The sequence below is a fragment of the Coregonus clupeaformis genome, unplaced genomic scaffold (genome assembly GCF_020615455.1).
Source record: "Coregonus clupeaformis isolate EN_2021a unplaced genomic scaffold, ASM2061545v1 scaf0123, whole genome shotgun sequence".
NCBI classification, from domain to species: Eukaryota; Metazoa; Chordata; class Actinopteri; order Salmoniformes; family Salmonidae; genus Coregonus; species Coregonus clupeaformis.
The window spans coordinates 560,001-575,946 of NW_025533578.1; the positions used below are offsets into that span (position 1 = coordinate 560,001).

The 15,946-nt window shown below is 42.9% G+C and overlaps 1 protein-coding gene across 4 annotated transcripts in view; it reads right to left on the bottom strand.

The window, feature by feature from the left end:
- LOC121574705 (poly(rC)-binding protein 3) overlaps nt 1–429 on the bottom strand; it is a 162,145-nt gene extending 161,716 nt beyond the window's left edge. For 2 of the 4 annotated variants that reach the window (XM_041887252.2, XM_041887251.2), the window contains exon 1: nt 18–167. The gene's annotated coding sequence lies outside the window, so the exon portion shown is untranslated. Of the gene's footprint in view, nt 1–17; nt 168–361 lie in introns of those variants that run through there. The other 2 variants (XM_041887250.2, XM_041887248.2) reach the window with 2 other exon arrangements.
- Nucleotides 430–15,946: the final 15,517 nt, after the last annotated feature.

Here is a 15,946-nt window from a genome sequence, read left to right on the forward strand (position 1 = left end):
AAATAGTCAAGTCTTACCTTGCTTGGTATGGTGTGTAAAAAGTCACTGGGAAATAGTCACAGAAAATTATATATCCCAGGTTGATGTCCACATTGTCGGAGATAGAGCCTTCAACTGTAACAAATAATCCTGATGTCAGTGTACCAATTAACCAGAGAGAGAGAGAGAGAGAGAGGGTGGTGGGGGGGTTGGAGAGAGAGAGGGTGGATGGAGGGGGGGTTGGAGAGAGATGGGGGAGGGAGAGAGAGAGAGAGAGAGAGAGAGAGAGAGAGGGAGAGGGATGCATGCAGCGACAGAGCTAGGGCCTGCCATATCCAATTACACTAGACAAACGAAAAGCTAAATAAATACAATGCACAACCGGTAAGGCCATCTGCTTATAGTCCATACACTCCACAGCGCCCTCAGAACCACGTCCTAAACCGAATAACCTATAATAAACAGGCGCAGTAGTCGACCTATACATTCAATACGTGGCGGGAAATGTTACACCATATCAAAGAAAAACAGAACAGTGATTTGTGGGAGTGTCATGTCCACTTGAAAAATATTTTACTGAAAGCCCGATAGCTCTGTTAAAAGGTGTATTAAGTAACTTGTCTATCACTAATTGATCTGTCATTTGGAATTCTACTTTATTAACTCGATACAAATTCGCATATCAGCAAGGGGAGAAAATGTAATTTGGCTACTTAATGATTTAGAAACACTCCTCATTTCAAAATGACAGCGTAGTATATTTACTGTCCAAAGCATGGTGTCCAATGTAATAAGACATGGAGATATTTTTAAAGCTGTCCGTGACTGTCTGGCTGTGCATTCTCTCTCACTGCCACCTAGTGAAAAAAGTAGAAATTCAATATTAGTCTTAGGCTACTGTGTAATTATACTGAACAAAAATATAAAGGCAACATGCAGCAATTTAAACGATTTTACTGAGTTACAGTTCATATAAGGAAATCAGTTAATTGAAAAAAAAATCATTAGGCCCTAATCTATGGATTTCACATGACTGGGAATACAGAAATGCATCTGTTGGTCACAGATACCTTAAAAAAGAGGAAGGGGCGTGGGATCAGAAAACCTGTCAGTATCTGGTGTGACCACCATTTTCCTCATGCAGCGCAACACTCCTTTGTATAGAGTTGATCAGGCTGTTGATTGTGGCCTGTCGAATGTTGTTCCACACCTCTTCAATAGCTGTGCGAAGTTGCTGGATATTGGCGGGAACTGGAACACGATGTTGTACATGTTGATCCAGAGCATCCCAAACATGCTCAATGGGTGACATGTCTGGTGAGGATGCAGGCCATGGAAGAACTGGGACTTTTTCAGATCCTTGTGAAATGGGGCTGTGCATTATCATGCTGAAACATGAGGGGATGGCGGTGGATGACAAATGGCCTCAGGATCTCGTCACGGTATCTCTGTGCATTCAAATTGCCATAGATAAAATGCAATTGTGTTTCGTTGTCCGTAGCTTATTCCTGCCCAGACCATAACCCCACCGCCACCATGGGGCACTTTGTTCACAACATTGACATCAGCAAACCGCTCACCCACACTCCATACACGTGGTCTGCAGTTGTGAGGCCAGTTGGATGTACTGCCAAATTCTCTAAAACAACGTTTGAGGTGGCTTACGGTAGAGAAATTAACATTCAATTCTCTGGCAACTGCTCTGGTGGATATTCGTGCAGTCAGCATGCCAATTGCACGCTCCCTCAACACTTGTGGCATCTGTGGCATTGTGTTGTGTGACAAAACTGCACATTTTAGAGTGGCCTTTTATTGTCCCCAGCACAAGGTGCACCTGTGTAATGATCATCCTGTTTAATCTGCTTCTTGATATGCCACACCTGTCAGGTGGATGGATTATCTTGGCAAAGTAGAAATGCTCACTAACAGGAATGTAAACACATTTGTACACTACATTTTAGAGAAATAAGCTTTTTGTGCGTATGGAACATTTCTGGAATATTTTATTTCAGCTCATGAAACATGGGACCAACACTTTACATGTTGCGTTCATAGTTTTGTTCAGTGTAGAATTTGTAATATGTGGCCATCTGGAACATGACAGATGTGCCTTTGAGCAAGGCACTTAACCCTAATTGCTCCTGTAAGTCGTTCTGTATAAGAGCATCTGCTAAAATGTAAATTATATTTTTGTATCAAATTTTGACCCGAATAAGGATTAGTAACCATGCAGACAATGGACTTACTAAATGATGTGACATGTATAGCTCTTTCTTGAGTGTGGAGGACAGGACAGAGTGAGTAGGGGACAAGCTAGCTAGACAGCTGTTGTGTGGACAACGGACAGCTCCTCTGCTCCTAGACTGACAGACTGACTTACAGAACTGTTTCTGCCCCAGGGATGGATTAACCATCCAGAGTGCGCTAAAGAGAACTCTATCACTCTCTCTCTCACACACACACACACACACACACACACACACACACACACACACACACACACACACACACACACACACACACACACACACACACACACACACACACACACACACACACACACACACACACACACACACACACACACACACACACACACACACACAAACACACACAGCGCCCCCTTCCCTCTCAGTACTCCCGGCTATTCCTCATCAACATAATAGAATAAGGGGTCTGTGAGCCTTGAGAAGGTCAGAGAGACACATACAGTTGTCTCGACAACATAACATAGTTCAACAGTAATTGTGGATGCTCCTAATATAACTATGTTGACAATGGGCTGCTGGGCTGTAAGTAGATATAGAGGTCAGAGGTCGAATCCTTGACACCAGTTGTGCAGCTAAGGCATCTGTAACCTGTGTTTCTGTGTTAGGAAGTGGGAGACGGAGAGAGAGACATAGAGAGGCAGAGGAAGTGGGAGACAGAGAGAGAGAGGAAGTGGGAGACAGAGAGAGAGACAGAGAGGCAGAGGAAGTGGGAGGCAGAGAGAGAGACATAGAGAGAGAGAGGAAGTGGGAGACGAGCGAGAGACATAGAGAGAGAGGAAGTGGGAGAGAGAGAGGAAGAGGGAGACAGACAGAGAGAGAGAGAGAGAGAGGAAGTAGAAGACAGAGAGAGAGAGGAAGTGGGAGACGGCGAGAGAGACAGAGAGAGAGAGGAAGTGGGAGACAGAGAGAGAAAGAGGAAGTGGGAGACACATAGAGAGAGAGGAAGTGGGAGACACATAGAGAGAGAGGAAGTGGGAGATGAGAGAGAGAGAGAGGAAGTGGGAGACGGAGAGAGAGAGGAAGTGGGAGACGGCGAGAGAGACAGAGAGAGAGAGGAAGTGGGAGACAGAGAGAGAAAGAGGAAGTGGGAGATGGAGAGAGAGACATAGAGAGAGAGAAGAAGTGGGAGGCGGAGAGAGAGACATAGAGAGAGAGAGGAAGTGAGAGACAGAGAGGGAGAGGAAGTGGGAGGCACAGAGAGAGAGACATAGAGAGAGAGAGGAAGTGGGAGACAGAGAGAGAGACATAGAGAGAGAGAGGAAGTTGGAGACGGAGAGAGAGGAAGTGAGAGACAGAGAGAGAGACATAGAGAGAGAGAGGAAGTTGGAGACGGAGAGAGAGACATAGAGAGAGAGAGGAAGTGGGAGACAGAGAGAGAGAGGAAGTGGGAGACAGAGAGAGAGACAGAGAGGCAGAGGAAGTGGGAGGCAGAGAGAGAGACATAGAGAGAGAGGAAGTGGGAGAGAGAGAGGAAGAGGGAGACAGACAGAGAGAGAGAGAGAGAGGAAGTAGAAGACAGAGAGAGAGAGGAAGTGGGAGACGGCGAGAGAGACAGAGAGAGAGAGGAAGTGGGAGACAGAGAGAGAAAGAGGAAGTGGGAGACACATAGAGAGAGAGGAAGTGGGAGACACATAGAGAGAGAGGAAGTGGGAGATGGAGAGAGAGAGAGAGGAAGTGGGAGACGGAGAGAGAGAGAGGAAGTGGGAGACGGCGAGAGAGACAGAGAGAGAGAGGAAGTGGGAGACAGAGAGAGAAAGAGGAAGTGGGAGATGGAGAGAGAGACATAGAGAGAGAGAAGAAGTGGGAGGCGGAGAGAGAGACATAGAGAGAGAGAGGAAGTGAGAGACAGAGAGGGAGAGGAAGTGGGAGGCACAGAGAGAGAGACATAGAGAGAGAGAGGAAGTGGGAGACAGAGAGAGAGACATAGAGAGAGAGAGGAAGTTGGAGACGGAGAGAGAGGAAGTGGGAGACAGAGAGAGAGACATAGAGAGAGAGAGGAAGTTGGAGACGGAGAGAGAGACATAGAGAGAGAGAGGAAGTGGGAGACAGAGAGAGAGAGGAAGTGGGAGACAGAGAGAGAGACAGAGAGGCAGAGGAAGTGGGAGGCAGAGAGAGAGACATAGAGAGAGAGAGGAAGTGGGAGACGAGCGAGAGACATAGAGAGAGAGGAAGTGGGAGAGAGAGAGGAAGAGGGAGACAGACAGAGAGAGAGAGAGAGAGGAAGTAGAAGACAGAGAGAGAGAGGAAGTGGGAGACAGCGAGAGAGACAGAGAGAGAGAGGAAGTGGGAGACACATAGAGAGAGAGGAAGTGGGAGACACATAGAGAGAGAGGAAGTGGGAGATGGAGAGAGAGAGAGGAAGTGGGAGACACATAGAGAGAGAGGAAGTGGGAGACACATAGAGAGAGAGGAAGTGGGAGACACATAGAGAGAGAGGAAGTGGGAGACACATAGAGAGAGAGGAAGTGGGAGATGGAGAGAGAGAGAGAGGAAGTGGGAGACGGAGAGAGAGAGGAAGTGGGAGACGGCGAGAGAGACATAGAGAGAGAGAGGAAGTGAGAGACAGAGAGGGAGAGGAAGTGGGAGGCACAGAGAGAGAGACATAGAGAGAGAGAGGAAGTGGGAGACAGAGAGAGAGACATAGAGAGAGAGAGGAAGTTGGAGACGGAGAGAGAGGAAGTGGGAGACAGAGAGAGAGACATAGAGAGAGAGAGGAAGTTGGAGACGGAGAGAGAGACATAGAGAGAGAGAGGAAGTGGGAGACAGAGAGAGAGAGGAAGTGGGAGACAGAGAGAGAGACAGAGAGGCAGAGGAAGTGGGAGGCAGAGAGAGAGACATAGAGAGAGAGAGGAAGTGGGAGACGAGCGAGAGACATAGAGAGAGAGGAAGTGGGAGAGAGAGAGGAAGAGGGAGACAGACAGAGAGAGAGAGAGAGGAAGTAGAAGACAGAGAGAGAGAGGAAGTGGGAGACAGCGAGAGAGACAGAGAGAGAGAGGAAGTGGGAGACACATAGAGAGAGAGGAAGTGGGAGACACATAGAGAGAGAGGAAGTGGGAGACACATAGAGAGAGAGGAAGTGGGAGATGGAGAGAGAGAGAGGAAGTGGGAGACACATAGAGAGAGAGGAAGTGGGAGACACATAGAGAGAGAGGAAGTGGGAGACACATAGAGAGAGAGGAAGTGGGAGACACATAGAGAGAGAGGAAGTGGGAGATGGAGAGAGAGAGAGAGGAAGTGGGAGACGGAGAGAGAGAGGAAGTGGGAGACGGCGAGAGAGACAGAGAGAGAGAGGAAGTGGGAGACAGAGAGAGAAAGAGGAAGTGGGAGATGGAGAGAGAGACATAGAGAGAGAGAAGAAGTGGGAGGCGGAGAGAAAGGCATAGAGAGAGAGAGGAAGTGAGAGACAGAGAGGGAGAGGAAGTGGGAGGCACAGAGAGAGAGACATAGAGAGAGAGAGGAAGTGGGAGACAGAGAGAGAGGAAGTGGGAGACAGAGAGAGAGACATAGAGAGAGAGAGGAAGTTGGAGACGGAGAGAGAGGAAGTGGGAGACAGAGAGAGAGACATAGAGAGAGAGAGGAAGTTGGAGACGGAGAGAGAGACATAGAGAGAGAGAGGAAGTGGGACCTTCAATGCTGCAGAAATGTTTTGGTACCCTTCCCCAGATCTGTGCCTCGACACAATCCTGTCTCGGAGCACTACGGACAATTCCTTCGACCTCATGTCTTGGTTTTTGCTCTGACATGCACTGTCAACTGTGGGACTTTATATAGACAGGTGTGTGCCTTTCCAAATAATGTCTAATCAATTGAATTTACCACAGGTGGACTCCAATCAAGTTGTAGAAACATCTCAACAATGATCAATGGAAACAGAATGCACCTGAGCTCAATTTCGAGTCTCATCAGGGTCTGAATACTTATTTAAATAAGGTATTTCTGTTTTTATTTGTAATACATTTGCAACAATTTCTAAAAACCTGTTTTCACTTTGTCATTATGGAGTATTGTTTGTAGATTGATGAGGATTTGTATTTATTTAATACATTTGAGAATAAGGCTGTAACGTAACAAAATGTGGAAAAAGTCAAGGGGTCTGAATACTTTCCGAAGGCACTGTATATGCTTCTAGACAGTTTTGCATCAATTGTGCATCTCTATTGCTTTACTTTATAGTCAGGGTTGGCTAGGTTACTTTCTAAATGTAATCTGTTACAGATACTAGTTACCTGTCCAACATTGTAATCAGTAACTTTTGGATTACCCTAACTCAGTAAGTCATCTGATTACTTTCAATTACTTTTACTCTCCCCCTTAGAACCATTCGCTTGTGGACTTCAATGCAAAACACATCAGCTGTATGTGACCAGGTGAAAAAAACATTTCCAAGCCAAACATATCATAACCGCTACACACAGACTACATTATTGTCACCATACTAGCTAAAGTAACGTCATCGTCAGCATAGCTAATAGAACTAACGCGTTAGTAAACCCGCTACAAACATGCAATAACTTTACAGTGTATAGTCAGTTAACGGTTTAGCAGATACACCGGCGGGCCCCGGTGGCAATAAATTAGTAAAACCAAAAGCTTACCTTTGATTTAGAAGAGTTCCAGTGTTGTGTTGGATAGTCATAGCCAGCTAGCTAACATAACATCCCTCTGTCAAGGCAGCAGCTACTCTTCCTGGGGTCCAGCAAAATTAAGCAGTCATACATTTTAAAAACATTACAATACATTCATAACAGATTTCACAACATATTAAGTGTGTGCCCTCAGGCCTCAACTCTACTACCACATATCTATAGCTCAAAATCCATGTGTACATGTGTGTATAATGCGCATGTTATCTTGTGTTTGTATGCATGTGTCTTATCGAGTGATACAGTCAGTGTATTTAACTCAAGGAGGGAAAAAAAAGCCACATATCACAGTCATAAGAGTCATATCAGTTATATGAGTCATATCACAGTCATTTCAGTTATATGAGTCATATCACAGTCATATCACAGTCATATCAGTCCTATCACAGTCATATCAGTCATGTCACATTCATATGACAGTCATATCATTAATATTATAGTAATATCAGTCATATCACAGTCATATCAGTCATATCTCAGTCATATCGGTCATATCTCAGTCATAACAGTCACATCACAGTCATATTTACATTTTTACATTTTAGTCATTTAGCAGATGCTCTTATCCAGAGCGACTAACAGTTAGTGAGTGCATCCATTTTCATACTGGCCCCCCTGGCCCCCCGTGGGAAACGAACCCACAACCTTGGCATTGCAAGCACCATGCTCTACCAACTGAGCTACACGGGGGTCATATCAGTCATATCAGTCATATCACAGTCATATTACATTCATATCACAGTCATATCACAGTCATATCACAGTCATATCAGTAATATCACAGTTATATCAGTCATATCTGTCATATCAGTCTTATCAGACATATCACAGTCATATAAGTCATAGCAGTCATAACACAGTCATATCACCCTGCACTATCAGCAAACATAAATATCACTGTCATGTCTGCTTCTGATAAGCCACTCAGTAAAGTAATCAAAACAATCAAGCATCCCAGAAAAGTGTTAAAAATAGCCCAAATTAAAATATGTAGCCTAAGAAACAAGGTTAATGAAATCGATAACTTGCTAGTAACACATGACATTCATATACTGACTATCTCTGAAACTCACTTAGATAATACCTTTGGTGATATAGTGGTAGCAATACGTGGTTATAAGTTCTACAGAAAAGACAGAAATGCCAATGGGGGCGGTGTTGCGGTCTATATTCAGAACCACATTCCAGTAAAGCTTAGAGACGATCTCATGTCAAATAATAATAATTAATATGGGTACAGGTTCACCTGCCTCACCTGAAGCCCATTCTTGTGAGAAGCTGCTATCGACCACTAAGTGCTAACAGTCAGTATCTGGATAATATGTGTGAAATGCTTGATAATGTATGTGATATCAACAGAGGTATATTTTCTGGGTGACCTAAATATTGACTGGCTTTCACCAAGCTGCCCACTCAAGAAAAAGCTTCAAACTGTAACCAGTGTCTGCAACCTGGTTCAGGTTATCAGTCAACCTACCAGGGTATTTACAAACAGCACAGGAATGAAATCATTCACATGTATTGATCACATCTTTACTAATGCAGCAGAAATCAGCTTCAAAGCTGTATCCTAATCCATCGGATGTACTGATCACAATATGGTAGCCATATCTAGGAAAACCAAAGTTCCAAAGGTTGGACCTAATATTGTGTATAAGAGGTCCTACAAAAGGTTTTGAAGTGATTCCTATGTTGATGATGTAAATAATATTTGCTGATCTGTGGTGTGTAATGAGGAGCAACCAGACGCTGCACTTGACACATTTATGAAATTGCTTACTCCAATTACTAATAAGCATGCACGCATTAAGAAAATGACTGTAAAAACTGTTAAATCCCCGTGGATTGATGAGGAGTTGGAAAATGATGTGGTTGAGAGGGATGAGGCAAAAGGAATGGCTAATAAGTCTGGCTGCACAAACCTACTGCAAATTGAGAAATCATGTGACTAAACAGAACAAAAAGAAGAAGAAACTATACTATGAAACAAAGATAAATTATGTAAAGAATGATAGTAAAAGCTTTGTGCACCTTAAATGAAATTTTGGGCAAAAAGGCAAACCCAGCTCCATCATTCATTGAATCAGATCGTTCATTCATCACAAAACCCACTGATATTGCCAACTACTTTAATGATTTTTTCATTGGCAAGAGTAGCAAACCTAGGCAAGACATGCAAGCAACAAACACCGAACCTACACATCCAAGTATAAATGACCAAATTATAAAAGACAAGCGTTGTAATTTTGAATTCCGTAAAGTGAGTGTGGAAGAGGTGAAAAAAGTATTGTTGTCTGTCAACAATGACAAGCCACCAGGGTCTGACAACTTGGATTGAAAATTACTGAGGATAATAGCGGACGATATTGCCACTCCTATTTGCCATTTCTTCAATCAAAAATGTGTGTGCCCTCAGGCCTGGAGGGAAGCAAAAGTCATTCCGCTACCCAAGAATAGAAAAGCACCCTTCACTGTCTCAAATAGCCGACCAATCAGCCTGTTACCAACCCTTATTAAACTTTTGGAAAAAATAGTGTTTGACCAGATACTATTTTACAGTAAATAAGTAAACAACAGACTTTCAGCACGCTTATAGGCGTGCACGGCATTCAACATGCACGGCACTTACACAAATGACTGATGACTGGCTGAGAGAAATTTATAATAAAATAAAATGACTCTTGCAGACACCCGTGGCAAGGCCAGGAGGTTAGAGAGAGGGGAACGTCTGAGGTGTGGGTGTAAACACTGGGACACTGGGCTCATGGTCAGTTAGGACTTGGACCTAGGCTATCTAGCAGACACTACAGCATGTAGGTAGAACTACAACCACAGGGAACCCAAGCCCCTGGGTGAGTGGAGTGAGTCTGGGTATTTTTATATTTACATTTTAGTCATTTAGCAGACACTCTTATCCAGAGCAACTAGGGTTAAGTGCCTTGCTCAAGGGCACATCAACAGATTTTTCACCTAGTCGGCTCGGGGATTAGAACCAGCGACCTTTCGGTTACTGGCACAACGCTCTTAACCACTAAGCTACCTGCCGCACCTATTTGTTTCATGTTTTAATTCATCCTTTTTGATACAATCACTTAATCAATCAAATACATCTATTTTCTGTACCAGACAGGAAACAGAGACAGGAAATCCAGAGGCACTATCAACAAAGACTCAATCATGGACACTCTTACTGACAGTTGTGGCTGCCTCGCGTGATGTGTTGTTGTCTCTACCTTCTTGCCCTTTGTGCTGTTGTCTGCCCAATAATGTTTGTACCATGTCTTGTGCTGCTGCCATGTTGTGCTGCTGCCAAGTTGTTGTCATGTGGTGTTGCTACCATGCTGTGTTGTCATGTGTTGCTGCCATGCTATGTTGTTGTCTTAGGTCTCTCTTTATGTACTGTAGTGTTGTGGTGTCTCTCTTTATGTACTGTAGTGTTGTGGTGTCTCTCTTTATGTGGTGTTGTGGTGTCTCTCTTGTCGTGATGTGTGTTTTGTCCTATATATATATATTTTTATCCCAGCCCTCGTCCCCGCAGGAGGCCTTTTGCCTTTTGGTAGGCCGTCATTGTAAATAAGAATTTGGTTCTTAACTGACTTGCCTAGTTAAATGAAGGTAAAGAAAAAAGGTGTTTTGTCAGACTTCACTGTGGCTTTTGACGTTATCGATCATAGTATGCTGCTGAAAAAACGTACACTACCGTTCAAAAGTTTGGGGTCACTTAGAAATGTGATTTTTTTCGAAAGAAAAGCAAATTTTTTGGTCCATTAAAATAACATCAAATTGATCAGAAATACAGTGTAGACATTGTTAATGTTGTAAATGGCTATTGTAGCTGGAAACGACTGATTTTTAATGGAATATCTACACAGGCGTACAGAGGCCCATTATCAGCAATCATCAGTCCTGTGTTCCAATGGCACGTTGTGTTTGCTAATCCAAGTTTATCGTTTTAAAAGGCTAATTGATCATTAGAAAACCCTTTTGCAATTATGTTAGCACAGCTGAAAACTGTTGTGCTGATTAAAGAAGCAATACAACTGGCCTTCTTGAGACTAGTTGAGTATCTGGAGCATCAGCAATTGTGGGTTTGATTACAGGCTCAAAATGGCCAGAAACAAATAACTTTCTTCTAAAACTCGTCAGTCTATTCTTGTTCTGAGAAATTAAGGCTATTCCATGCGAGAAATTGCCAAGAAACTGAAGATCTAGTACAACGCTGTGTACTACACCCCTTCACAGAACAGCACAAACAGTCTCTAACCAGAATAGAAAGAGGAGTGGGAGGCCCCGGTGCACAACTGAGCAAGAGGACAAATACATTAGAGTGTCTAGTTTGAGAAACAGATGCCTCACATGTCCTCAACTGGCAGCTTCATTAAATAGTACCTGCAAAACACCAGTCTCAACGTCAACAGTGAAGAGGCGACTCCGGGATGCTGACCTTCTAGGCAGAGTTGCAAAGAAAAAGCCATATCTCAGACTGGCCAATACAAAGAAAAGATTAAGATGGGCAGTCTGAGATATGGCTTTTTCTTTGCAACTCTGCCTAGAAGTTCAGCATCCCGGAGTTGCCTCTTCACTGTTGACGGAAGAGATTTTTGACGTACCGATTCCATGGCACATAGTTTATGAACTGATAAGCAAAACAACGCCGGATTCAAAACGTATAATTTTTCAATTTAAATTATTGTACAAAATTCTTGCAACCAATAGAATGTTATTTATATGGGGGATATAATCTTCCCAGATCTGCAGATTTTGCTGCGAATTAGATCATTTGTTTTGGTACTGTCCATTTGTAGCTTGATTTTGGTCACAGGTCCAGGAATGGCGGAAGAATTGCAATATTTACCTGGAGCTATCCCTGCAGATAGCACTACTGGGTGATCTGAAAAGTCATAGTCAATCGATCAATAATATAACAATACTCTTAGCAAAAATGTTTATTTTCAATTTCCAATCTGTAGAAACAATGAGAATAGAAAGGTTCAGAACTTTTGTGAAACATCACAGTACAGTTGAAAAATATATGGCAAGTAGAAATCCAATATGGATGGTATTAAGAGATAGGATGGGAGGTGTTGAATGGAGCTGAAGTTTGGGACTAATAACAACAACTAATAACAACAAGATAACTAATAATGTAAAACATACTGTGTCCATAAGAAGTATATAGGTTATAGGTTAAGAACTTTTGTGAAAGAGCACAGTTTGAAAGACATTGAATATAGAAGCAAACCGGATGGACGTCATGAAAATGATGGGAGAGGTTGAGGGTAGAGGAGTAAAAACAAACAAAATAGAACTATTGTAAAATTGACTGTGTCCATAAAAGGATATGTATATATATGTATTTATATGTATTTATATGTATGTATGCATGTGTATATATATGTATTTATATGTGTATGTATGTATGTATGTATGTTTATGTGTATGTATGTATACGTATATATATATATATATATATATATATATATATATATATATTTGCAAAAAATATATATGGGGGATTGTAAGTGATGCAGATAATTACATTGATGGAAGCAAAGGAGGTAGATCAGCTTTATTTGCAATATTAAAGCTGATCTACCTCCTAAAATTAAGACAAATAAATAATATAATAATAAGAATTTATTTTAAATGAAAAAAAATGAAAAATGAAAACAAAAATAATAGGATGCAATGAGCAACAATTCTTGTCTGATCTGGGATTGGAATGGGGGGTTGTGCCAGATATTTCTGACTGGGGCTGATTCACTGGATCCACTGGGGCTGACTCACTGGATCCCTGGGGCTGACTCACTGGATCCACTGGGGCTGACTCACTGGATCCACTGGGGCTGACTCACTGGATCCACTGGGGCTGACTCACTGGATTCACTGGGGCTGACTCACTGGATCCACTGGGGCTGACTCACTGGATCAACTGGGGCTGACTCACTGGATCCACTGGGGCTGACTCACTGGATCCACTGGGGCTGATTCACTGGATCCACTGGGGCTGATTCACTGGATCCCTGGGGCTGACTCACTGGATCCACTGGGGCTGACTCACTGGATCCACTGGGGCTGACTCACTGGATCCACTGGGGCTGACTCACTGGATTCACTGGGGCTGACTCACTGGATCCACTGGGGCTGACTCACTGGATCAACTGGGGCTGATTCACTGGATCCACTGGGGCTGATTCACTGGATCCACTGGGGCTGACTCACTGGATCCACTGGGCCTGACTCACTGGATCCACTGGGGCTGACTCACTGGATCCACTGGGGCTGACTCACTGGATCCACTGGGGATGACTCAATGGATCCACTGGGGCTGACTCACTGGATCCACTGGGGATGACTCAATGGATCCACTGGGGATGACTCACTGGATCCACTGGGGATGACTCACTGGATCCACTGGGGCTGACTCACTGGATCCACTGGGGCTGACTCACTGGATCCACTGGGGATGACTCACTGGATCCACTGGGGCTGACTCACTGGATCCACTGGGGCTGACTCACTGGATCCACTGGGGCTGACTCACTGGATCCACTGGGGCTGACTCACTATCAGCTATATCAGTCATATCAGTCATATCAGTCATATCACTGTCATATCAGTCATATCACTGTCATATCAGTCATATCACAGTCATATCAGTCATATCAGTCATATCAGTCACCTCAGTCATATCACAGTAAAGCCATCTCCAACCTATTGCTCTGAAAATGTGTCTTATTTGTATGACCTAGCAATCAACAAATGTACATTGTTTAAAACAAACTTTTACAATTCTCAGTCACAAATGACAGCTCCAATAAGCCCCATACGGTGAAAGACGTGAATAAGAGGCTTGTAGAATCATCATGACTCTTTTGTTTTGAGTTCATCGTTCGCCGGTCCTGTGTGCTCTGGGCATTACTGACTCAAACAAACAAAATATATATATATTTTTTTAACTGAACAAGTCTAAAAGATCAGAGTCAGTAAAAAGAGGTGAACTTCTCATTACTAGTCCGTTAGTACACAGATGACTGGGCTGTCTGCCTGGAGCGTAGTACAGAGAATCAACAGCAGATGGAGCCCTTTACCAACCAATACAGATGGACTCCAGCCACATGTAAGGAAGCAAGAGCAATGCTTTTACTTCAATGGAAATGTATTGAGTTACAGTTTTTCTCAAATGCAGATAAGCATTTTTTGGAACAATGTTGTCGATTTTCAAAACAAGAGTTCACATGACACAGAACTCTGTGGCCTTTTACAAAAAAAACAGTAAATGCGTTTTCAAAGTGTAGTTGCCTTCTCAAAACATAAAAGCATTTATCAAAACTATATATTATACCGTCAAAATTGCTAAAGAACATGACTACCTGCAAAAGATTAACACAACCATTCTCATCTCTTGAGTCCAAGCAGACAAAACAGAAAGTTAGTCTGTCATTTAAAATCCCAGTAGATCATGTTCTATGCGGTCACTGAATCATGACGATCCAAATTGGAAGTAAAACTTTCCAAATGTGCAGAATTATGGGACATTACTCTCCTTTCATGCATATTTCACCAAACAATTTCTTACATTAAAATCAATTGGAGCTGAGTTCCTGGTGTTTTTAGTCTATTGTGCCCCCCCAATTTTTTTTTGCTCAGAAATCTTGTGGGGCCAAATAAAACCACACGTGGGCCAAATTTGGTTTGGGAATCCTTATGTGCAGGCTTCAATCCACACCAAAGCAAAGCCCTATAATGGAAGGTCACACTGTCGAAGATGATGACTTAGAAGAATCCAAAGCTACTTAGAAGTAACCCAAATTCATTCTCTGTATCTCCGCATGTCCGTAATATTGTAAGAAATCTATCAGTCAGACAGATTGCCTAGATCTTTCCATATATTGTACATGGCGTGACACTGACGTGGTGATCGAGAATTTAGTGCAGTAGTATTGAACACAATTGCACACATTTCTCTTCTGATGAAAACAATGTGCTATGATCTGTGAACAACACACTTAACAGTGCATTTTTTGTATTCACATTTGTATTCAAAAACACTTTTTTTCTTCAAAAGATGGTGTAAGATATGCAAGTCAGGTACTAAGGCAAGGAAATGACCAGAAGTTCTGTAAATGTATTTGAGCGTTTGCTGTTCTGCTATAGATATGTTTCAACACAGATCCAAAATTGCATTAACAGATATATCTCCTCTCCATTCATAAATAATCAAGACAGCTGAACATCTGTCCTCTGTCATTCATTTAAAGATAAGGATTAAATAATTAAGAATATAACTGATGTTCTATTGAAACATATTGAAGTTGACAAGAATGGTGTTTCATTAAAAACCTGTTATGAAGATTAATGTGATAATAGGTGTGTGTGTGTGTGTGTGTGTGTGTGTGTGTGTGTGTGTGTGTGTGTGTGTGTGTGTCAGATGTACAACAATCAAATAGTTTGCTAACATAGATAGGTAGATAAACAGTGGAAACAGAGGAAACACACTTCCATTCTTTGAGCATTTCATGGCTGTACAAGGTGACTGTGATGTGAGATCTGGTGAAGGATTCAATCATAGGAGTCAGCTAGGGCTTACCTTTCGCACACACACACACACACACACACACACACACACACACACACACACACACACACACACACACACACACACACACACACACACACACACACACACACACACACACACACACACACACACACACACACACACACACACACACACACACACACACACACACACACACACACACACACACACACACACACACACACACACACACACACACACACACACACACACACACACACACACACACACACACACACACACACACACACACACACACACACACACTCACTCACTCACTAAATCTAAACAGTTTTACGATACACACTTTGGGGATTTATAAATTGCCATCCCAAATTGCCATCCCCCAAATTCTCATTCTCCAACAAATCCCTGCTGTGACAGACCTAGGGTTGAATCCCAAATGGCACCCTATCCCCTATGTAGTGCACTACTTTTGACCATAACCTTAT